Source organism: Eptatretus burgeri, chromosome 8 (genome assembly GCF_056783735.1).
Source record: "Eptatretus burgeri isolate ZD-2024b chromosome 8, Ebu_testis_v1, whole genome shotgun sequence".
NCBI classification, from domain to species: Eukaryota; Metazoa; Chordata; class Myxini; order Myxiniformes; family Myxinidae; genus Eptatretus; species Eptatretus burgeri.
Window position 1 is genome coordinate 13,814,274 of NC_140968.1, and position 24,312 is coordinate 13,838,585.

Sequence of the window (24,312 nt, forward strand, 5' to 3'; positions counted from 1 at the left end):
TCATGAGAGGTGAATTTCATGACTGACACGAAAATAATTTTCGGTATAAACGTTAAACCATTATTTTAGGGCGTAGACTGTAGACATTTCCTGTTTAGTGGACGATTGATTTGCAGGAAAACTCACGCATTCCAAGTTCCGTTTTACTTATACACCGCCTATTAGGCGGTGTGTCGATAGGAAAGGAAACAAATTTTTACAACCAAAACAATTGATCAATAATAATGAGGAATTTGTTTGTCTTCTTAACCGCAGAGGGAGGGAGTACATTGAGAAAATAAAATTTCAGAAGACGAAGAGGGCGATGCTCTCGGGGCGTGTCATTGGAGCGTGTCATCGGATCGTGGAGTAAGAAGGGAACGTTTATTTATCTGAGGGAAGAAAAATAAGAGGCGTGTTGTGCTCGATAAATATTTGGGGAAAGCAGGGAGAGTGCAAAATTTCCGCCATTTTTGCGTACGTAATAAAAAGATTACCGCCTAAGTCTCTGGCTGTACAATATATAGTACAGTAAATACATCTATCTATAATTCCAGCAATCTCTGTGTGTCTGTGTGTCTGCGACCGCCGTTTGTCGACAACCACTGGTCCGATCTGATTGAAACTTGCCAGGTATATGGCTGGGGACCTGAGGACGGAATCCGTGCCTTTTCAAGGTTTGATATTAATCGGACAAGCGGTTCCCAAGTTACGGCCATTTATTTTTCAACCAATGACAGGACACGGTGCTATGACATCACTATTGAAGTCACAAATCTTCTTTTTTTGCACGATTGACGTCACAATTCTTCTTCTTCGTTTGATATGACGTCACAATTGACGCTGGGGACCTGAGTATGTGCCTTTTCAAGGTTTGATATCGTTCTTCATCCGTTTCAGCTGTTTCCCAAGTGTTTCCCAAGTTATGGCCATTTGTTTACCAAACTAATGACAGGACACGGTGCTATGACGTCACAATTGACATGACAATTATCAATTTTTTTTTTGCACATACGGCCCCGCACGTACAGGCACGCACGTACGAGCACGCACGTATGGGACACGGTGCTATTTACCAAACCAATGACAGGACACGGTGCTATGACGTCACAATTCTTCTTCTTCGTTTGATATGACATCACAATTGACGCTGGGGACCTGAGTATGTGCCTTTTCAAGGTTTGATATCGTTCTTCTTCATCCGTTTCAGCTGTTTCCCAAGTGTTTCTCAAGTTATGGCCATTTATTTACCAAACCAATGACAGGACACGGTGTTATGACGTCACAATATTACGTCACAAAAAAGTTATTTTTTTATTATTTTTTATTTTTTGCACGTACGGCCACGCACGTACGGGCACGCACTAGTTTATTTTAAACTTAATTATTCTCCAACAAATAACAGGCATCTATATATTGTTACGGATTCGCGCCCGCCGGCGTGCTGACGGCCACGTAACTCGAATCGCGGCACGTCGCCCACCGGACGGACAATCCAGTCGTGACCCTCTCGGACTAACGCCGGGAACCAGTCACGGGTGGACCTTTCGGTCTCACCGCGATCGAGCCAATCGGCCCCCGCGTGGGATAGGGTTGCTCGCCAAATTCGACCTACCTAAGTACCCACACGGAGGGTAGACCGGGCGATCGCACCTCGCCGCAGGTCGACTTCGGACACGGGCCACTTAAGCGACCCGTTCCGTACTATCGGGATAACCGAGCGGTGTTATCGTCGGCCTCGACGGTTCGATTAATTATCGGGCGTATTCAGCCCACTACCAACCCTTTACGTGAAGCAAGATGAGGATTCAATGAGAGAAATGACGAAGCGAAGCGGGAAAGCAGTTCAACATAAAGCACATTTATTCGCGATGAACGGAAAGCACACATATACAATTCCACCAAAAGCACAGAGAAAAGAAGAGAAACACAATGCAATTTTACACAAAAAGCAAATGTAAAAGCGAAGACACAATGCAGAGCTAATACCGACTACCGAGCACACGGCAACACTTATACAATTCTACTTCACAGACGGCGCCGACAACACATTCCCAAAACCAAGAGAAAGAACACCCTCAAGGATGAGGCGGGCCTGAGGCCGAGACCGGGTCGGGCCTACCCGTCTGGTGATGAGACGCGGAGCGGCGATGGTACCTCAACTCCGCGGGCCTCGCGGACAGTGTCTGGTAGGGGGTGGGAAAAGGGGCCCCCTTGGTCGCACTATCTCAGCGCGGGGGGAAACAGGAGGGGGTTGCTGATGCTCGCGGTAAGGAGGATTTTTACTCTGTCTCGAGTCCCGCGACGAGCGTCTCCACCTCGACCAGGTCACGCCGTCGGCCTCCCTGGTGTGCAGCTCCCGGCACGACGCGAGCACCCCCTCGTCTGCCTTCGCCGCCGCTCCACAGCTCCGTCCTCTTCGCTCCGACTCCAACGCACACGACGACGACGACGACCAACAACGAACTCTTTTCTGACGAACGCAGCCGCTTATATAAGCCCCGTGGCTTCGCCTTTGACCCCCTGCCTTCGACCTTTCACCTCGCTCCCCATTGGCCCGAGAAAAAGTGGGCGTGAATGCATTTTGATCCATAAATTTGCATATAGCGACCGCCCTCCAACGCCCTGGAGGCGGGGCCAAATCGCCCCTCGCTCACCGATTGGACGGAACAAAAGTGGGCGTGTGTCGTTTTTGATCCGTTTTTGGAGCACAAAATCCGTGGTTTTGTACACGCTGTTCGGCGCGCGCCCTGCACGAGTCCAACACCGGTACCCACAAGCGGCGCAAGAACGGTGGCGATGCGACGGTTGCGAGGTGTGACGTGAAGCGGCGCCGCGGTGGGTGGTTGATGTTGTGATGACTGTTGAGACGCGGTTGGCGGTGGTAACAATGGCGGTTGGTCCAAAATAAAGATAGTAAAAGAAAAACGGCTATCCTGAAGAGTCGCAGCACGCATGAATGATATGTATTCCCACTAGACAACGGGTTTGGGCCTAACTACACATATACTTACCGAGATATCTCACCTAAGGGACCTGAATGGTGGTTTGCGAATTTGGTAACCACAACACTACCCCCTCCCCTTTTTACAGACTCGTCCCGAGTCGTCAAATTTTCGTGTGCCATCATGTGTAGTTTTCCCCTAGTACATTTTACCTACGGATCCCTGAGTGCGACATTCATGGTATTCGTGTCCCCAAAATAAATAACCTGAGGGCTGCGTAACTACCTAAACAAACTCACTCACACGGACGACTTAAATAAAATTGCCGGCGCTAAGACAAACATGCCGGGGGGGCACTCATATGTACAGTACATCTTAACCTTAACTTACAAATTTTACACTAAACCATGGCCCAGGATCAATGAACTCTGCAAAAGAAAAGCAGTTAGCAGGGAGCCAGGCTGCTCGCATGCAGTCTCTGGCTCAAAACAATGCAGGTGACAGGGAACGTGGCTGGCTGCTCACACGCAGTCCAAGGCCTTCCTTTTTGAACTGAACGCAGTGAACCACAACGGTGCATGGGCTGCACAAATGCAGTCTCCGTGCCGTAGCTGCCAACAGGGCAGTTCTCGCAGCTTGCAAACTGTTGCCTTGCGGATCCTGGCGCACATGGAAATGAACAGGGGGGGGGGGCAAAGCAAAATTGAACGGGGCTGGTGAACGTGGGCAGTGGGCATGGCATGGCAAAGGCAGCAGGCAAACACAGCCCGCAGAAGAAGGCCGCTGCAGGCAAACACAGCTGGCAGATGAACTGGCCGGCACAGGCCTTGAAGAAAAACAGCCAGCCGATGAACTGGCCGGCACAGGCCTTGCAGCACAGCAGCTGCAGACGAAGTTGGCCGGCCTCTGCCTTGAAGCAAAACACGGCCAGCCGATGAAGTTGGCCAGCCTTTGCCGTTCAGTGGAGGTTGGTGGAGGGAGTGCGGTGGTGCTGGCCACTTGGAAGGCGGGCTCGGACCTACCTACTTGTCTCCCTCCCACCTATCGCCTTTGCCTGTCACTGTACATACCCACTCCCTTAATTTGTCAAACCCCAATTTAGCCCCAACTTATTATTTTTATTTTTATGTTTACTTCCCCTCTATAAATCGTCCCCTAACCCCCTTTATCGTCTTTGTTCGGCTAACCTATCCTGTCACCCAGCCTACTCCCAACCCCTACGTTCCCTTCCCGGAGGGGAACAAGGGAGAGCTAGCGTCCTGTGTCGAGGCCCAACGAAGCCTCAGGATGGCCTCCCCAGAGTTCAGCGATCTATAACACAAAGTCGGTCCAGCGGCCCACAACGAGAGCGAGGGGATGGATGGTGCGGAGGGGTACATCTCCTAATCTACCCTAACCATTTAACTGTTAAACTACCCCGGGGCTTTCAACAAGCGCCTCTCGCTTAAACTATTGGTTCCAACAACCCAGATTCCCGTCGCCTGTGTTGGTGTCCTCACAATTTCGGGCCTCGCCCCCCAATTTTCTCTCCGTGCCCTCACACGGTCTCATGGCTGGGACACGTGGCTCCCTTTGGCAGGCACGACCCTCTGCCGAATCTCCCGCTATGGCACCCCCGGGCACTACATTGCCTCCGAGCCTACCAGCTCCCTAACACCGGGGAGTGCCCCCCATGGCACCTCCCCTGAAACGCACACGTGGCAGGCTGGCTTCCCAGGCCCCTTTCCGAGGGTCACCCTTGCCCACAACACTGCCCACGCGGCTAATGGCGCCCCGGGCCCACGCACCAAGCAGGCGCACCCGTGCCCACTACGCTATCCCGGCCCCCCATGGGCCCTTGGCCTACCACGGCCGACTAGCCTGGTGCCCGGGGTACCCACTCAGCGATACTCACCTTTCGCAGCCACGCTCCCAAGCCCGTCAACAGGGCTCCTGCACCCCTCCAAATGGGTTTCGAGCCTACATTCCCACCAACAGCAAAACGACCTCCATTTTTGTTAATTTGACTAACCCAGCTAACTCACTTTACTCTGACCCCGGGGTCCCTTGGGCGGGAGTCACTCCTCCCCCCAATCACTCATCGCACCATGCATTCCCCATTCGCTCCATACACACAGACCCGCTGGCCTCACTCACTCACCAAGTACTCACCTCACAACTCACCAACTCTTCAACACACACACCGCTGAACTTGCCATCCTCCTAACTACATCCCCTAACTAACTCGTGCTCCCACGTCGTCCCTTACACTATAGCACGTTCCATTTAACCTACGAAGCTAAGCTACGTCCCCACTACACATCCACAAGTCTGTCACTGTCTCCAAATAAATCATTTTATTTCCCAACCTAAAGCTCACTAAATCCCTCTAACTAATCCATTCCACGGGCCCCATGAGGACTTACCCCTGCCCCATGGAGCCGGTCTAACTATGCTAACCCTTCCCCCTAACTAGTTTCCATCCTGTGCCCTAGGTAAGGGGGTCTTCCACCCCTTGCCCAGGAATCCTGTGCACCCGAAAGTGAGGCTTGCCCTTTTTTTTTTCCATGCGCATCACCAGCGCGGCAACTCGCGTACTTTGCACCTGCCTGTGACGTCATGCAGCTGCACGTGTTCCTCGTCCCTCCTTGGACGGTACCATCCGGCAGAGATACCCCTCCTGCCGGATTCCAACCCCACGTGCAGCCATGGCGTCACCGTGCGCATAAAAAAACACAAGCCCCACGTCTCGAGGGGTTCCCCACGCGAACACATGTGCTTTGCCCGTTGGAGCTTAACACACACGATCGCGTGGAGAACCCGTCGGGTCCAAATCCATTTACCTGCCTAAACTTTGTCCGTCCGCGGGATCGGCAAATCCACCGCGTGCGTTTCCGGACCGGGACTTCACTCTCGCAGGCGAGCACGTGGTGGTCTCGTGCGTTGCACAGCACGGGCCTCGTGCTCACTGCTGGGTGAACCCGGCACGGTCCCCGAAACAACTACAGCCGCTACTCGGCTTTCTTTCCTCACATGTCGCCGTCGTCGCCATTCAACACACGCACACCTGCGTGTTACGACGCTCACAGTCCATTCCATCACATTCACACCGGGAGACGCGGCTGCGTGCTCCCGCATGCCAACCGACATCTCCCTCACATACCGCTCTCTCACACACACGGTCTCCCTTGCATAACCCATACCACTCACACGTGGTGCTCCATTCATACAAACCACTCCACTCACACCCGCGGGGGCACTCACCCGCGGTGCCTCACTCACACACCGTGCCTCACTCACACACGCGGGGGAACTCACCCGCGGTTCCTCATCCACACTGGCCGTTTCACTCACACCCACGGCCTCTTCCACACACGATGCCTCATCCACACACGGCGTGCTGGAAGCACGTACTCCGGCACAATCGCCACCACACCAATCACACACGGGGTCGCTTCCACACACGGGGACGCACTCACACCTTGCACCACACACACAGGGACAACCACACTGGGGATTCGTGTCCCCACAAGGGTCTCCGGGGCCTCTATACCCCCCAAGCTTTCCGTGCACCTGTCCACAGCACTCGTCCCCTCAACCTCGCAAAGCACGACCGAACTCACCTGGTCGTGACTCGCCTCAAGGGGGCACACTCCCTCCCCTCGTTCCTGGAGGAGGCCATCCAGGTGCTCGCACTGGGTCTCTACCCAGTCCGCCAGCTCACCCCCATTATCCTCCACTACCTCCGTGTGTGTGTGTGCGTCACTTACCCCGTTTTCATCGTGCAGTCTCTCCTCTATTTTTTCTGTCTCCCGTGTCTCTGCCAACTCTTCATCCTTTACCTCTCTTGTCTCAACTATTATTTCCGTTGTCGTCACCTCGTGTCTCGTCTCACACGTTTTGGTCTCCCCATTTAATTTTTCCCTTTTGGTCATCGTCGATTCTTCTGTCACGACCCTCGCCCAACACGCCCCCCGAATTATTTTTTTACCCGCCTCCACCGCGGGCCTGTCAGCCGTTGCACCCCCTTCCAGCTCGTTTGCTCCCACACGTGGAGTCGCCATTCCCAGCTCCCTGGTCACGGCCTTCATGCCCGCCTGCAGGCATCGGCCCATGTTCTGCGTCTCACCCCGTAGCTCTTTCATTTCTTCCTTCATGTTTGCTTCCATTCTGCTTATTTGCTTGTTCATGCCTTTCATTTCGTTTTTCATTTCATTTGTCATTGCCGCCAGCATGGCGCATAGCTGGGCCATGTCGGGTGCGCTTGGGTGAGTCGTTTCGGCAAGGGTCGGGGGGGGGGTTTTGGTGGAGAGGGGGAGGGGAGGTGTCATACACCGCGGCCGCTGCCGCACCCATTTCGGGCTCTGGGTTCAGTTGGGCGAGTTCGTTTTCCTGTACAACCAACATTTCCTGCACGGGGATTTCATCCTGAGCCATGGATTCTACACATTCGACATCCATTTCTAATACCCCCGGCTCCCGCTCGCCTTGAGATGCCATCTTGCTTCTCTTAAAGGGTTAATTTGAATCGCTCGTAATTTGGAGGGAATCGGGGGTCGCTTCTCTCACCCCTGGACCGATTCCCGTGAATTTAGCTGGAGACAGGAGAGCCCGTTTTCCTGTTCTCCGATACCAGTGCCGCGAGGAGGGCGATGGATTTGTATCCCACTCCTGACACCAGTGTTACGGATTCGCGCCCGCCGGCGTGCTGACGGCCACGTAACTCGAATCGCGGCACGTCGCCCACCGGACGGACAATCCAGTCGTGACCCTCTCGGACTAACGCCGGGAACCAGTCACGGGTGGACCTTTCGGTCTCACCGCGATCGAGCCAATCGGCCCCCGCGTGGGATAGGATTGCTCGCCAAATTCGACCTACCTAAGTACCCACACGGAGGGTAGACCGGGCGATCGCACCTCGCCGCAGGTCGACTTCGGACACGGGCCACTTAAGCGACCCGTTCCGTACTATCGGGATAACCGAGCGGTGTTATCGTCGGCCTCGACGGTTCGATTAATTATCGGGCGTATTCAGCCCACTACCAACCCTTTACGTGAAGCAAGATGAGGATTCAATGAGAGAAATGACGAAGCGAAGCGGGAAAGCAGTTCAACATAAAGCACATTTATTCGCGATGAACGGAAAGCACACATATACAATTCCACCAAAAGCACATAGAAAAGAAGAGAAACACAATGCAATTTTACACAAAAAGCAAATGTAAAACCGAAGACACAATGCAGAGCTAATACCGACTACCGAGCACACGGCAACACTTATACAATTCTACTTCACAGACGGCGCCGACAACACATACCCAAAACCAAGAAAAAGAACACCCTCAAGGATGAGGCGGGCCTGAGGCCGAGACCGGGTCGGGCCTACCCGTCTGGTGATGAGACGCGGAGCGGCGATGGTGCCTCAACTCCGCGGGCCTCGCGGACAGTGTCTGGTAGGGGGTGGGAAAAGGGGCCCCCTTGGTCGCACTATCTCAGCGCGGGGGGGGGGAAACAGGAGGGGTTTGCTGATGCTCGGGGTAAGGAGGATTTTTACTCTGTCTCGAGTCCCGCGACGAGCGTCTCCACCTCGACCAGGTCGCGCCGTCGGCCTCCCTGGTGTGCAGCTCCCGGCACGACATGAGCACCCCCTCGTCTGCCTTCGCCGCCTCTCCACAGCTCCGTCCTCTTCGCTCCGACTCCAACGCACACGACGACGACGACGACGACCAACAACGAACTCTTTTCTGACGAACGCAGCCGCTTATATAAGCCCTGTGGCTTCGCCTTTGACCCCCTGCCTTCGACCTTTCACCCCGCTCCCCATTGGCCCGAGAAAAAGTGGGCGTGAATGCATTTTGATCCATAAATTTGCATATAGCGACCGCCCTCCAACGCCCTGGAGGCGGGGCCAAATCGCCCCTCGCTCACCGATTGGACGGAACAAAAGTGGGCGTGTGTCGTTTTTGATCCGTTTTTGGAGCGGAAAATCCGTGGTTTTGTACACGCTGTTCGGCGCGCGCCCTGCACGAGTCCAACACGGTACCCACAAGCGGCGCAAGAACGGTGGCGATGCGACGGTTGCGAGGTGTGACGTGAAGCGGCGCCGCGGTGGGTGGTTGATGTTGTGATGACTGTTGAGACGCGGTTGGCGGTGGTAACAATGGCGGTTGGTCCAAAATAAAGATAGTAAAAGAAAAACGGCTATCCTGAAGAGTCGCAGCACGCATGAATGACATGTATTCCCACTAGACAACGGGTTTGGGCCTAACTACACATATACTTACCGAGATATCTCACCTAAGGGACCTGAATGGTGGTTTGCGAATTTGGTAACCACAACAATATTGATACTGAAAGACCAATTTTGTGCTCCTCCTCGCGGTCGCGTCACGTTTTTCTCGGTACCGTGACCTGGACTGAAAGAAACTTCGTACCTGTAAGAGTGCATCGCACATAGTGGCAATAGTCAACCTTCAACTCTGAAGCAGAATAAATAAATATAAATATATCAATATCATCACACGGAAACGGTGTAGTTCCTGGAATCGTCCACCGGAGGGCACATAGCGGTCGCATCACGTTTTTCTCGGTACTGTGACCTGAGAAGTTTTGACACGGTGTACGTCAAAGTAGACACGTGCACAAATCAGGGGACTTCTTCACAAGGAGTAGTGTACACCAAAAATGTCGTGTACAAGGACGTTTTGTAGGCCTCATTAGGTAAGGCCATGGAGTACATTGACTGGGATCCGGCTCTTACAAGAGTCGCCACTGGTTGTCATATTGGGCTCATGAAACGGAATCCGTCTGTGACGGGGTTTCGGCTAGTCTATATATTAATACTGAAGGACCAATTTTGTGCTCCTCCTAGCGGCCGCTTCACGCTTTTCTCGGTACTGTGACCTGGACTGAAAGAAACTTCGTACCTGTAACAGTGCATCGCACATAGTGGCAATAGTCAACTTTCAACTCTGAAGCAGAATAAACACTTTTCGTTTTACATTCGTTTACATGGCGACGTGTGACGTCACGGCTGAGAGGCGTCAGGACGTCATGACATCATCGGTCATTCGCTGACGTCATTACGTCTGTCGTCGACAGACAGTTACCGCTGAAGCCGCTATCACACCTTGACGATTTAGCCAGCATATGCCGACGAATGAAAAATTTGTCTAAAACGCTGGCACACGTCGAATACATTATGGGTAAGTTTTGTATACGTTATATTAAGACCACGCTGGCATACGTCGTAGTTCGCTGGCATACATCATAGTACGTCGACAAATTTTAACATGCTCAAAAATTTTCAACGTATGCCAGCGTATGACTCACACGTTCCGCATACGCTGGCCATAAGTTGTAGGCACGTTACACAATCGTTGACACACGTCAACACACGTTACTTGTAACTTACTCATAAGTCGAAACACGTTGAGGTAATATTTAGCGTACCCGAAACTTATTTCTAACCTATGAGTAACGTGTTGTAGGCACGTTACGTGATCGTTGACACACGTTACTTGTAAGTTACTCATAAGTCGAAACACGTTGAGGTAATATTTAGCGTACCCGAAACTTATTTCTAACCTATGAGTAACGTGTTGTAGGCACGTTACGTGATCGTTGACACACGTTACTTGTAAGTTACTCATAAGTCGAAACACGGTGAGGTAATGTTTAGCGTACCCGAAACTTATTTCTAACCTATGAGTAACGTGTTGTAGGCACGTTACGTGATCGTTGACACACGTTACTTGTAAGTTACTCATAAGTCGAAACACGTTGGGGTAATATTTAGCGTACCCGAAACTTATTTCTAACCTATGAGTAACGTGTTGTAGGCACGTTACGCGATCGTTGACACACGTCGACACACGTTACTTGTAAGTTACTCATAAGTCGAAACACGTCGAGGTAATGTTTAGCGTCAGTGTTCCAGACTCCATGGTTTTTTTTTTCTTCGGCATGACGGTGATGTTGACACTTCGATTTCTAGTGCGGTTATAATATAATATAATTAATAGGCTGCCGCTCAACAACTTTAATCATAACCGCACTTGAAATCGAAGTGTCAACATCACCGTCATGCCGAAGAAAAAAAAAAAGAAAAAAGAAAAAAAAAAAAACCATGGAGTCTGGAACACTGACGGGTTCCTCTTGTGTGAACCCCATTTTTATACACCGATTCCCCTAAACGCTGCCAATACGCCATTATACGGTAGCTGTAAGTTAGTAACACGTTCAGTAAGTTCTGTGGTCGTCTGGAAGACGTCAAATACATCTACTTACGTCAATATGCGTTGGAGATTCATTACACATAGGTTCAAAGCACGTTACTCATAGGTTCAAAGCACGTTACTCATAGGTTAGAAATAAGTTTCGGGTATGCTAAACATGACCTCAACGTGTTTCGACTTATGAGTAACTTACAAGTAACGTGTGTCGACGTGTGTCAACGATCGCGTAACGTGCCTACAACTTATGGCCAGCATATGTGTAACGTGTGTCGACGTGTGTCAACGATCGCATAACGTGCCTACAACTTATGGTCAGTGTATGTGAAACGTGTGCGTCATACGCTGGCATATGTCGAAAAATTTTCAGCATGCTTAAAATTTGTCGATGTACTCGGTGTACTACGACGTATGCCAGCGTGCTTCAGCGTGCTCTTAACGTATGCAAAAATTTACCCATAACGTATTCGACGTGTGCCAGCGTATTCGGCAAATTTTTCATACGTCGGCATACGCTGGCTAAAACGTCAATGTGTGACAGCGGCTTGATACTTCGATGTCTAGTGCGGTTATGATTTGAATCGTCGAGCCGCAGCCTATTAATAGCCTACGCCACGTGATCGTCGGCGATACACTGCTGCGCGCTATGCATAAGTTAGACTATCGTTGGGCATAGGTTCTGAACGCCGACAACATGCTAAGCATTCGTTGGCATAAGTTATCTATATGTTATCGAAACGTTCTGTGTACGTTACTAATACGTTATGCATACGTCCAACTCGTTATGAATATGCCCAAAACTGGAAAAAAAACATCAATAGTTCAGCGTACGCCAGCGTTTTACATACATTTTGATACGTTGCCATACGCTGGCTAAAACGTCAAGGTGTGACAGGGCCTTGAGAGGTGTAATTCCACTCCTCGAAAATAACGTTTGCAATGTCAAACCCTCTTCTGCACATGCTGACTACCTCAGAATGTGAATTTGACACAAAAAATCTAACAAGAAACATTGTATCTTCTATATATTGATACTGAAGGACCAATGTTGTGCTCCTAGCGGTCGCGTCACGTTTTTCTCGGTACTGTGACCTGGACTGAAAGAAACTTCGTCCCTGTAAGAGTATATCGTATATAGTGCCAATAGTCAACTTTCAACTCTGAAGCAGAATAAACACTTTTCGTTGAGATGGGGGTGAGGAGTGAAGAGGCGGGGGGCAAGGTAAGCAAATATTTGGGCGGGGGTAAGCAAATTGAAGGCGGGGGGAATGGGGCAGGGGCGGGGGAAAGCACGCCCTGTCCAGTCCATGTCCCTTGAGTGTGGGTGAGCTGGTGGGGGTGGTTGAATGAACGGAATCCGTCTGTGACGGGGTTTCGGCTAGTTAACATTAAGATCCTATAAATTAATTCAATGGCAATGCCAATTTTTAAATAACCCCCCAAAAAAAAAAAACCCCTTTAAACAACAACAAACCAATATGTGATTTATAAATCAATGAGGTCTGGTTGTTTCTTCATTTGGCGCTAGTTCGTCGAATCAAGATGTATGCCTGGCTGTATTATTATTATTATTATTATTATTATTATTATTATTATTATTATTATTATTAGTAGTAGTAGTGGTGGTGGTAGTATCATTATTATTATTATTATGTAATATATTGTCAGGCATAATTCTTATATTACCTCATGTGGGATTGTTTTCTGTGGATAAAACTGCCATCCTCTTATTTAATTTATTTTACTGTATAACGAACGAAGTAGAGATTGTGTCCGTGTCCGTGCACGCGCGCAGCTACTGCTTTTTAGACTGCGAGACCATCAAAACTACGTTGAACTGAGGTGTTTCCCGGGATTTCTGAGCTGCCGCTGGAGGGACGACGGGATTCGAACGCAGAGAGCCATGGCAGTCCGCACCGGCTTCGGCTTCAGCCTCAGGTGGGAGCGTTTGTGTGGAGACGAGGTGGCGGACAATCATCGATTGTGGCTGTATGTGTCTCGACGTCGCTGCCCGTGGTGGTCGTTTATCGCCGCCGAACCCCGGCCCACAATAATATAACACGATATCTCAAAAATGTATTGGCCTTCATATGTTCTCGTGGATCAGGCATTACGTGGCGGGGATATGCGCTCTACAGTGTGCCCTTCTCGTTTAGATTGCAATTGTGCTTTCGGAGCTGTGAGGCTTTATATATATATATATATATATATATATATATATATATATATATATATATATATATATATATATATATATATATATATATATATGCCACCCATCAAGACTTGACCCTGTTACCCATGGAGCCATTAGCTTTCCCTAAAATTTTACGAGGACTTCTTGCTCTCTTTTAGGAATCTTGGCACTGATTTAAGGCCCAGTCACACCTTGACGTTTTTGCCAGCTTATGCCGATTTTTGGAAAATTTGTCTGAAACGCTGGTACACGTCGAATACGTTATGGGTAAGTTTTGATAACATTGAGAGCACGCTGAAAAACACTGCCATACGTCGTTGTACGCTGGCTTTAAACGTTGTACTTTTCGGTTGTCGTCAAATTTTCCATGCTTGAAATTTTAAGACTTATGCCAGCGTATGACTCGCACGTTCCGCATAACGCTGGCCATAAGTTGCAGCCACGTTGCGTGATCGTTGACACACGTCGACACAAGTTACTTGTAAGGTACTCATAAGTCGAAACGCGTCAAGGTAATTGTTAGCGTCAGTGTTCCAGACTCCCTGGGGTTTTTTTTCTTCTTCTTCGGTATAACTGTGATGTCGACACTTCGATTTCTAGTGAGGTTATAATATAATATAATTAATATGCTGCCGCTCAACGATTTAAATCATAACCGCACTAGAAATCGAAGTGTCGACATCACCGTCATACCGAAGAAAAAAAACAAACAAAAAAACAGGGAGTCTGGAACACTGACACTAACCATTACCTTGAGTGTTTCGACTGATGAGCACCTTACAAGTAACTTTTGTCGACGTGTGCCAACGTTCGCATATCGTGCGTACAACTTATTCCCATCGCATGCGGAACGTGTGTCATACGCCAAGTACGTCGTAAAATGTTTAACACGTTTATAATTACAAGACGTACTCCACTTAATACGACGTATGATAGCGTACTTTGGCGTTCTATTCACACATACCAAACTTAAGGCCCGGTCACACCTTGACGTTTTAGCCAGCGATGGCAACGTATTAAAATGTATGTAAAACGCTGGCTTATGTTGAACTTTTGATGTTTTTTTTTTTAAAGATTCGGACGTATTCATAGCGACTTGGTCTTATGTATAACGCATTGGTAACGGACACAGAACGTTTCGTTGTGTTATAGATAACTTGTACCAACGATTGCTGAACCTGTTGTCGGCCTACACAACCGATGCCCAACGATAGTCTAACTTAGGCATAGCGCGTTGCACGCATCGCCGACGATGTCGTGACGTAGCCTATTAAAAGGCTGACGCACAACAATTCGAATCATAACTGCCGTAGAAATGGAAGTGTCAACATCGCGGTCACACCTTGGCGATCTTGCCAGCGTATGCCGACCTAAGAAAAATGTGTCTAAAACGTTGGGGCACGTCAAATACGGTATGAGTAAGTTTGGTATACGTGAGTAGAACGCTAAAGTACGCTATCATACGTCGTAGTAAGTAGAGTACGTCAAATTTTAAACATGTTCAAAATTTTACGACGTACTCGGCGTATGACACACGTTCCGCATGCGATGGGGATAAGTTTTACACACGATATGTGGACGCTTACACACGTCCACAAAGGCTACTTATAAGCTACTCATAAGTCGAAACACGTCGCGGTAATGTCTTTTTTTTACGCGAAACTTATTTCTAACTTATGTTTGACGTGCTTTGAACCAATTCTTTACGTAGTCCCAACACACATTGACGTATGTAGACGTATTCCAATGACGTCTTCCGGTCGACAAAAAAAAAAAAAAATTAACGTGTTTCTAGCTTACATGTTTCTAATTTTCGAGTCCTTTGAGCCATATAAAGACGTGTTCCCAGCGGTTTTGGGAATTGGTATATAAAAATGGTGTTCATAAAAGGGGAACCCAACAATGTTTTCGAGTCCTTTTTGAGTCGATGTCCATGTCAGCAGTAACAGTATCAGTATTAGTATTAGTATTAGTATTAGTAGTAGTTTGTTCATGTTGGCAGTAGTAGGTGAGTGTGAGGGGGAGGGTGTGGGTTATGATGGATCGTCCTTGCGTTTAACGATTTAACGATTTAAATGATAAACTCAACGATTTAAATGGCTGCATCTCCACTATTGAAATTAGACGCTTGCGCTCAACAATTGGATTTTTTTTTTACACTCAACGACTTTTAAACGGTACCACTCAGCTATTTTCATTGTTTACAATGAACGATTTAAATTGCTGTCACTCGCCTTTGTTTTTTGACGCTGGGGTTTGGAAATTTGAAGCGTTTCTTCTGAACGTGTTAAAACGCTCAAACTCGACTATTTTAAATAGACGCTGCCGATGGACAATTGGAATCATAGCCAAGCTAGACATCGAAGTGTGAACATCCTCGTCATGCCCAAGAAAAGTTTGAAGAATGCTGCAAATAAGTGTCCTGGCCGTGGCCGTGGACGCTGACGCAAGGACGATCCATTATACCGACGTCTTTCAGCCTATGAGTAACTTAAAAGTAACGTCTGTCGATGTGTGGCAACGATCGCGTAACGTGCCAACAACACGTTAATCATAGGTTAGAAATAAGTTTCGGGTATGCTAAACATTACCTCGGCGTGTCTCAACTTATGATTAACTTACAAGTAGGATGTGTTGACGTCTGTCAACGATCGCAGACCGTGCATACAACTTGTGGCCAGCGTAGCGGAACGTGTGAGTCATACGCCGGCATACGTCGTGAAATTTCAAGCATGAAAAAATTTGAGGACAACCAAAAAGTACAACGTTTAAAGCCAACGTACAACGACGTATGGCAGTGTTTTTCAGCGTGCTCTCAATGTTATCAAAACTTACCCATAACGTATTCAACGTGTGCCAGCGTTTTAGAAAAAAAAATTCAAAAATCGGCATTCGTTGGCTAGAACGTCAAGGTGTGACCGGGCCTTTACCCATACCGTATTCGACGTGCGCCAGCATTTTAGACGCATTTTTCAGAGGTCGGCATACGCTGGCAAGATCGCCAACGTGTGACTGCGATGTTGACACTTCCATTTCTGCGGCGGTTATGATTTGAATCGTTGTGCGGCAGCCTTTTAATAAGCTATGTCACGTCATCGTCGGCGATGCGTGCAGCACGCTATGCATAAGTTAGACTATCGTTGGGCATAGGTTGGGAAGGTCGACAACAGGCTCAGCATTCGTTGGTATAAGTTGGCTATAACACAACGAAACGTTCTGTGTCCGTTACTAATACGTTATGAATACGTCCGAATCTTTAAAAAAAAACATCAAAAGTTCAACGTAAGCCAGCGTTTTACATACATTTTAATACGTTGCCATTGCTGGCTAAAACGTCAAGGTGTGACTGGGCCTTTACCGAGTCGGGGATGCTTCTGGTTCAACAGACTTATGGTTCCCAGCAGATCCGACACGTTGATGCCCATCCAGCTAATATTCTGGATCCCTCGTGTGAAGGGCATTTTAAAAACGGATGGTTTAAATTAGTGGTTCTCAAAGTGGTCCCTGCCGCCCCCTAGTGGGCGCTGCGAACTTTCAGGGGGGCGCTCCAGACTCCCCGTACGAGTGGTAGGGGGGTGCTGGCAATGATTTGGGGGGCACTGGCGATTTAGAGGAGCAATGGCGATTAGGAGCGCTCATTGGGCTTCCTGCAGTCTGAACAGGTTACCCGGCACCATTCGGCCATACAATGCCCGTTGCGGTCCTCCTCGTTTGCCATGGTGCCGTCCAGAGAGAAATTAAAGACGGGCAATGGGACAGGTAGTCTTTTTGTAAATAATGAACACATTTTAAAATGTATTTATTCTGAAAATCATTAAGTTCTTCAAGCATATTACAGACTTCTTTACCAACAATGCAAGTCAGTGGTTTTTTTTTTAATACACACATGGTGTGAATACCATCTACATGTGTTATGATCCGGCAGCGCAATTCCCAGTGAGGCGCGAGTACTGAGGCGGCGCGGCATTGTGTTTTAGGCCCGCGCTGTTGTAGCTACCGTTGGAGATGTGAAGAAAAAATTTTTTGACACGCAGGGTGAAAATCGATGCGCGCGCTGACCAGAGACCGGAAATATATAATTATTGTTTGTCCTTATCACTGGTGTTAGTCTTTCGACAGCTTGGCGTATTGATTTCGTTATTCAAAAAAGCTTCACGTCCGGTCAGCTTCAAGATGTCTGCCTCAAAGAAAAAGTGTCATCGATAATCCGTTGAATACATCAAGTATGGATTCATTCCATCCCTGACGAACACACAGTTACCGATGTGTTTGTTGTGTGATATCACGCTGTCCAATGAAGCAATTAAACCATCTCGACTGAGCGAGCACCTGAGTAAAAAGCACAGTGATAAGGCTCGCGCAGAGGTCAGCTATTTCCAATCGCTGAAAGAGAAATTTGAGAAGCGATCCACGGTAACGACGATGTTCAAAGCCAGCCAAAAGGTTGTGGATAAAGGACTGGAAGCGTCGTATAAGCTGTCATTGCTCATCACCAGATCTGGAAAACCGTATTCAATCGGTGAACAGTTGATCAAACTGGCTGTTGGGGAAGTGATAAAACTGTTATGGGCCAGGATCCGTATCCAGTTCTCTCGTCGATTGCGCTCAGCAATGATTCTGAAGCCAGGCAGATTGATGAAATGTCATCAGATGTAGAAGATAAGCTGTGTTGTGAGCTGAGAAGCTCGCACTTTGCCATCCAGCTGGATGAGTCCACTTTGTGTGACACTGAAGCTCTGTTACTCTGCTACGTTTGCTTCATCCGTGATCAGGAAATGGTGGAAGAATTGTTGTTTGCCCGCTCTCTCCAGACCGATAAGAAGGGTTCTTCCATCTTCCAAACGTTGGAGAAGTACTTCACTGATAAGAACATACCGATGGAGAACATTCTCGCTTGCGCGACGGACGGGGCACCAGCGATGGTTGGCCGCCAGCGTGGTTTTATTGCACTTCTGAAGAACCAGGTACCGTCCGTGTTCGCCATTCACTGTGTCGTGCACCGCCAGCATCTTGTAGCAAAAGCTCTCAGCACCAGACTTCATACATCACTCCAAATAGTAATCAAAGCGGTGAATAAAATCAAGGTGTCGTCTCTGCATGATCGGCTGTTTCGTCAGCTTTGCCAGGAGAATGATGAACCATTCGAGAGGCTCTTGTTGCATACCGAAGTTCGATGGTTGTCCAAAGGCACTTGTTTGACCCGTTTCCATGCCCTCTTCTCGACAGTGGTCGAGTTTCTGTCTGAAATTGATACAGAGTTATCGGAGAAAGTGAATGTGATTGAGCATGATGTGGCTTACCTCGCGGACATATTCAGTATACTGAATGATGTCAGCAAACAACTCCAGGGTGACCATATGACGCTGATTAAAGCAAAGAAAGTGATCGGCGCGTTCGTAACCAAGGCGACTCTGCACAGGGAAACCCTCGGCCGAAGAGATATGTACCACTTTCCCTGGTTGGCAAAGGAAACTGCTGTTTCTGATGAAGAGCTGCTCGTTTATTGCAATCACCTTGAGAAGATTCGTGGAGATATGGAGCAGCATTTCAGAGACATGCTAGAACTGTCGGTGCCAGCATGGGTGATCAACCCATTCAAATGTGACATTAGAGGACGAAATTATCAACTTGTGGAATGATGATGAGGCGAAGGCAAGATTCTCGCAGAATGAATACGGAAAATTCTGGATTCTGGAGCGGGGCGAATACCCCGCAATGTGGACAGAGGCAGAACTGCTGCTGATGGCGTTCCCCACATCATACCTCGTTGAAAGAGGGTCCAGCGCCGTGATTGTGCTGCTGACCCAGTATCGAAACCGCCTTGACATTACCAAGAGGGGCGATCTGCGTCTCTACCTCACTGAGATGGAGCCAGACGTTCGTAATCTCGCAGCGAGTCACCAGGCCCACCCTTCACACTCACGGTATTTGGGCCTGTGATAACAGATTCCCAGTTTGCCTCACCTGGACCTGTTCTGCTGAAACATTGTAGGTAGTGCAAAATAAAATAGAAAAGTAAGGTAAAATATTATTCAGACAATATTTGGCTTCTGTTATTTTTGCTTCCCATCTCCATAAATTCGGACTATCCTATTGACCACGAACGATAGGACAAGGGGGCATTGGGCCGGTCCAAGAGGGCAGAAGGGGGGGGGGGTAGTCAAAAAAAGTTTGAGAACCAATGGTTTAAATCTTCAGGCTTCCAGCAGTGTTCACAGTACTCCGTCGTGACACCTTATTCTATGAAGGTATCAAATTAGGTGACAGTGCCCAATACTTAACCTCCAGAGCGCTACCTGGTCTCTTGAGGCAAGCCTGTGATGCCTAACTGGAGGTACCACACCTGGGTGCACCTTGTGACAGAATCTTCCCTTCGTGGTGGTGTCCCACTGAAATTACCTTATTTATTTATTTATTTATTTTCTCCTCGATCGGGTGCTTGATTAAACTAAATTTCTGATGGGTCTGGAGGGATTAGGGTAACATTATCCAGTTTTTAATGGCTTTCTTCACTGCTAAATCCCAGGCATCATTCCCACCAATGCCAACATGAGCGGGGATCCAGCACAGGTGGACTACTAAACCCTTCCGATTCGCAATGCTAACCAAATGAAACATTTCAAGAACAAAGTCATATCTACAACCATCCTGAAGGAATTCCAACACCTTTAATGCAGAAAATGAACCGGAGAGGATGACCACACTGAGAGGGTCAAACTCAATTATCCATTTAAGAGCCATAACTATGACAAGTAGTTGAGCTGAGAGATGATTGTTTACCCGAACTTACCTAACCACCCTGATGTCCGGGATGCATACTGCAGCAGCTATTCTCCCAATAAAGGAAGGAGGGAGGGAGGGGGGGGGTTCGCAATTGATACTTTTATGAAGGGGGTTTACAGGAATGGAATCAAAACCCATTTCCTTCGTGTCCCTCTTACAGGATAGGCCTAAAGGAGGAGAAGTGCATTTCTTGCCACACATTTGGTATTCCCAACAGTTTCCAAATAAGGCTTTATGAGGTTGGTTATCCTCAGACAAGATTGTTGTAGCCCCCCAAGTATTTCATTCTGGAAACTTCCCAAGGAAGGGCCAAGGGCATCTCTCCCGCTTCCATCGGAAGAGCAAACACTGGAGTACTTAAAGAAGCCCCCCAAACAGACAGAGAGCTTTAGATTGGATAATCTCCCAGTTTTTTTGCGATTGCTCGTGCACATATCCACAAAGGTCTGATCACCACATTCAAGATGAAAACAAATAATTATAGGCTTTGTATAGAAGGAGGAAACTTTCCCTATGTGCTTCCCAATCAGAAGCAAGTCAGTGCAGGTCAGGTATGGGAGCATGCGCCATAGCAGCGTGTCGCTGCGTCCACTTTCTGCCGTTGCTCCAGGGGCCTCCGTTTGGCCACCCCCACCCCCCCCGCCCAACAGATGCCTGGCCTATCTCCATCTCCTTGAGATGCCGATCAATTTGCTGCAACCATCAGGCACATGGAAGGCCCATTGGCCTCTTCCACTCATGAGGCTCCCTCGCTGAGAGAATCTAGTGAGCAGGATCAGCGTCAGGAAAACGAGCCACATGTCCATGCAGCCGCAGCTGATGCTCACGGATGATGCAGGTAACAAATCTCCTTTGAGTCTCTCTCAGCAACCGCTCATTTGACACAAAGTCCGACCAGCAATGGCTAATAATTCTCCGAAGAGACCTGGTGCCAAAGGAATTAAGTCTCCATCTCAGATCTCTGGTCAGAGTCCAAGTTCCATCCGTTGAGCAAGACTGGAAGCACCAAGGACCAGAAGACTCGGACTTTGGTCGTCCTGCACAGGTACCGGCAGCGCCACACCCCATGAATCCAGTGAATCCATGACTCCCCAGGCCCGACCCAGACGTTCAGTGACCTCCAGCTCGCAGCCAGCAGAGACATGAATATCACTACCAAGGAAAGTGAATCTCTCCGTGACCTCAACATCCTCACCACAAACAGGTACAGACAAGATATCAGCATCCAAGATGTCATTGAAAGCTTGGATTTTAGTTTTGACCTAGGAAACCCATAATTGACCCAGGAAAACCAAAGGGGAGAGGAGCTCCTTGTGAGCCAATGGCCATCCATATCTAGTGCCCAACTGTGTCTGCGGACGTCCTCCTGCAGTCGGATTACTTCTTATTCGGAGGTTGGTGGCAGGATTTGCACTCTAGCCACCGTAAAACCCTTCATTCCTCAAAACACAAAAACACAAAGAAATCTGAAAACCCACTCCATGGGAGTACCTCCTGTGCAGCTTCCCTTCACAGGGCAGCTCACCGGATGACGGGATTGGGGCAAAGCCTTCGGGACCCCCAATCTTTGATGACAGGATGGAAACCACGGGGTAACATTTCCGGGTCAGATTGCGGGAGAGTGTGTCGGAGTGGTGCTGAGGTGTCGTCCACCAGACGGCGGGCTCCTTGGGTTAACCTGAGGCGGTCCCTTCGGGTGGGTGCCTGGAATGTTCTATCTCAAAGAGAGGATGATCACCTGTCTATTATTATCTGAGCTCAAGCGTTTGGACATCGGTATTGCAGCACTCTCTGAGGTTCAGAACCGATTTGATTTGGTTTGGTTTGTGCCACCAAAACTGATCGATCTGATGTCTGAACTCTACTCTGGTACTGAGAGTGCTGTGAAGTGTGGTGGTACCATCCCTGACTTATTTCCAGTTGTTACTGGAGTTCGTCAGGGGTGTGTACTGGCCCCACACTTTTCAGCACTTGTATGGACTGGATTTTATGGAGGATGTCAGAAAGATCAAGCTGCGGTGCATCATTTGGGAATGTCAAGATCTCGGACCTTGATTTCGCAGATGATGCAGTCATCTTTGCGGAGACTTTAGATATCCTTTGGGGGCCCTCGAGGTGCTGAATGAGGAGTCGGAGCCGCTGGGATTACGGGTTTCTTGGGTCAAAAGCAAGATCCAGGCTTTCAATGACGTCTTGGATGCTGCTGTCCTGTCTGTGTCTGTTTGTGGTGAGGATGTTGAGGTCGTGGAGAGATTCACTTACCTTGGCAGTGATATTCATGTCTCTGGCTGTGAGTCAGAGGTCAATAGACGTCTGGGGTGGGCCTGGGGAGTCATGGATTCACTGGATCATGGGGTGTGGCACTGACGGTACCTGTGCGGGAGGACGAAAGTCCGAGTCTTCAGGTCCTTGGTGCTTCCAGTCTTGCTCTATGGATGCGAGACTTGGACTCTGACCAAGGATCTGAGATGGAGACTTTATTCCTTTGGTACCAGGTCTCTTCGGAGAATCCTTGGCTATCGCTGGTCGGATTTTATGTCCAACGAGCGGTTGTTGAGAGAGACTCGGATGAGATTTGTTACCTGCATGGTCCGTGAGCGTCAGTTGCGGCTGTATGGACATGTGGCTCGTTTTCCTGACGCTGATCCTGCCCACCAGATTCTCTCAGCGAGGGAGTCTCGTGAGTGGAGGAGGCCAATGGGCCGACCACGTGCCTCGTGGTTGCAGCAGGTTGACCAGCATCTCAAAGAGGTGGGGATGGGCCTGGCATCTGCCTAGGGGAAGGCCAGACGGAGGCCCCTGGAGTACCGGTGGAAAGTGGATGCAGCGACGCGCTGTTCTGGCACATGCTCCCATACCTGACCTGACCTGAGGTTCAGAGACCAGATTGCGGCGAGATCATGGTGGGTGGTTACACCTACTATTGGTCTGGTCGCTCCGATGGTTACCATCCCCAAGGAGTTGCTGTCGCTGTGTCCAATAAGCTGACTCCAATGATAATTGAGGTAACACCGGTCAACGAGCGTATTGTGAGACTAAGGATTCGTCACTCCTTCGGTGTCATTTCCTTGGTCTCTGTTTATGCTCCGACTGAGGCGAGTGATCTCACTGTTCGGATGCATTCTACGCCACGCTCGAGTCTGTGGTTGATCAGTGCCCCAGACGAGATACACTTCTAGTCTTAGGGGATTTCAATGCATTGACTTGAACTAATAGGGATGGTTATGAGATGTGTGTTGGTCCCCATGGGTCAGGAACTATGAACCAGAATAGCACTAAGTTCCTTGACTTTGCAAGAAGTCATGGACTTAGGGTGGCCGGTTCATGGTTTCAGCGCCCACAAGCTCATCGCTGGACTTGGTATTCCAACGCTGGCGGTGTGGCAAAGGAGATTGACCATGTCCTCGTTGATGGTTGCTGGAGGATGATCCAGAACTGCAGGGTCAACTGGAGTACTCAGTTCCTCAATACTGACCACCGGCTTGTTGTAGCAACTCTGATGTTGCTCCTTAAATCCAGGAGAATGGTACCATCCCAGCCTAGACTGGATGTTGGCAAGCTCAAGGATGAGAGGGTAGCTGAGAAGTTTGCAAACAAGCTGAGTGGAGATTTGGTGGGGTCTGGGTGCTTTGGGAGGTCCTGAAGAGTTGGGGAGTGCCTTCACAACCACCATCCTTGATGTTGCTTGTGGAGGTCTTGGAACTTACCAGAGGACGAAAAATAATTTTGTCTCTCGGGACACTGGATACCATTGACCAGTCACAGGGCCAGGCTTAATGGAAGAGCTGAGGCGTAAAACTGTACGTACGCTAAGGCTGGACAAGGAGGCCTATGTGCGAGGAATCTGTGAGGGGGTAGAGCATCACCTGTGGTCAAGTGATTCTTGTCTTGCTTGCAGGGGAATTCGCGCATTGCGTTCATCCAAGCCCATCTCTCGGTGTACTGCAGTTAGAGCAGAGGGTGGGAGGCTCTTGACAGAGGAGTCCAAAGTGAAGGCCCGCTGGGCCGGTTACTTTGAGCGGTTGTACCAGGCTGAACCACCAGCTGTCGAGTTGGACGTCAGGGGTGTTACAATCCCTTTTGCTGACCCTCCAATCAACTGTGGTCCACCTTCGCTTGTGGAAACACAGGCTGCGGTGAACCGGTTGAAATGGGGTAAAACTCCAGGGATCTGTGGCATCCATGCTGAACTTCT

General features: G+C 49.1%; 1 protein-coding gene across 3 annotated transcripts in view; it reads left to right on the plus strand.

The window, feature by feature from the left end:
- Nucleotides 1–230: 230 nt before the first annotated feature.
- The window catches only part of METTL9 (methyltransferase 9, His-X-His N1(pi)-histidine), an 80,956-nt gene continuing 56,874 nt past the window's right edge, over nucleotides 231–24,312 (plus strand). Inside the window, exons 1-2 of one of the 3 annotated variants that reach the window (XM_085890980.1) lie at nucleotides 231–348; nucleotides 12,933–13,075. The gene's annotated coding sequence lies outside the window, so the exon portion shown is untranslated. Of the gene's footprint in view, nucleotides 349–12,591; nucleotides 12,682–12,873; nucleotides 13,076–24,312 lie in introns of those variants that run through there. The other 2 variants (XM_085890979.1, XM_085890978.1) reach the window with 2 other exon arrangements.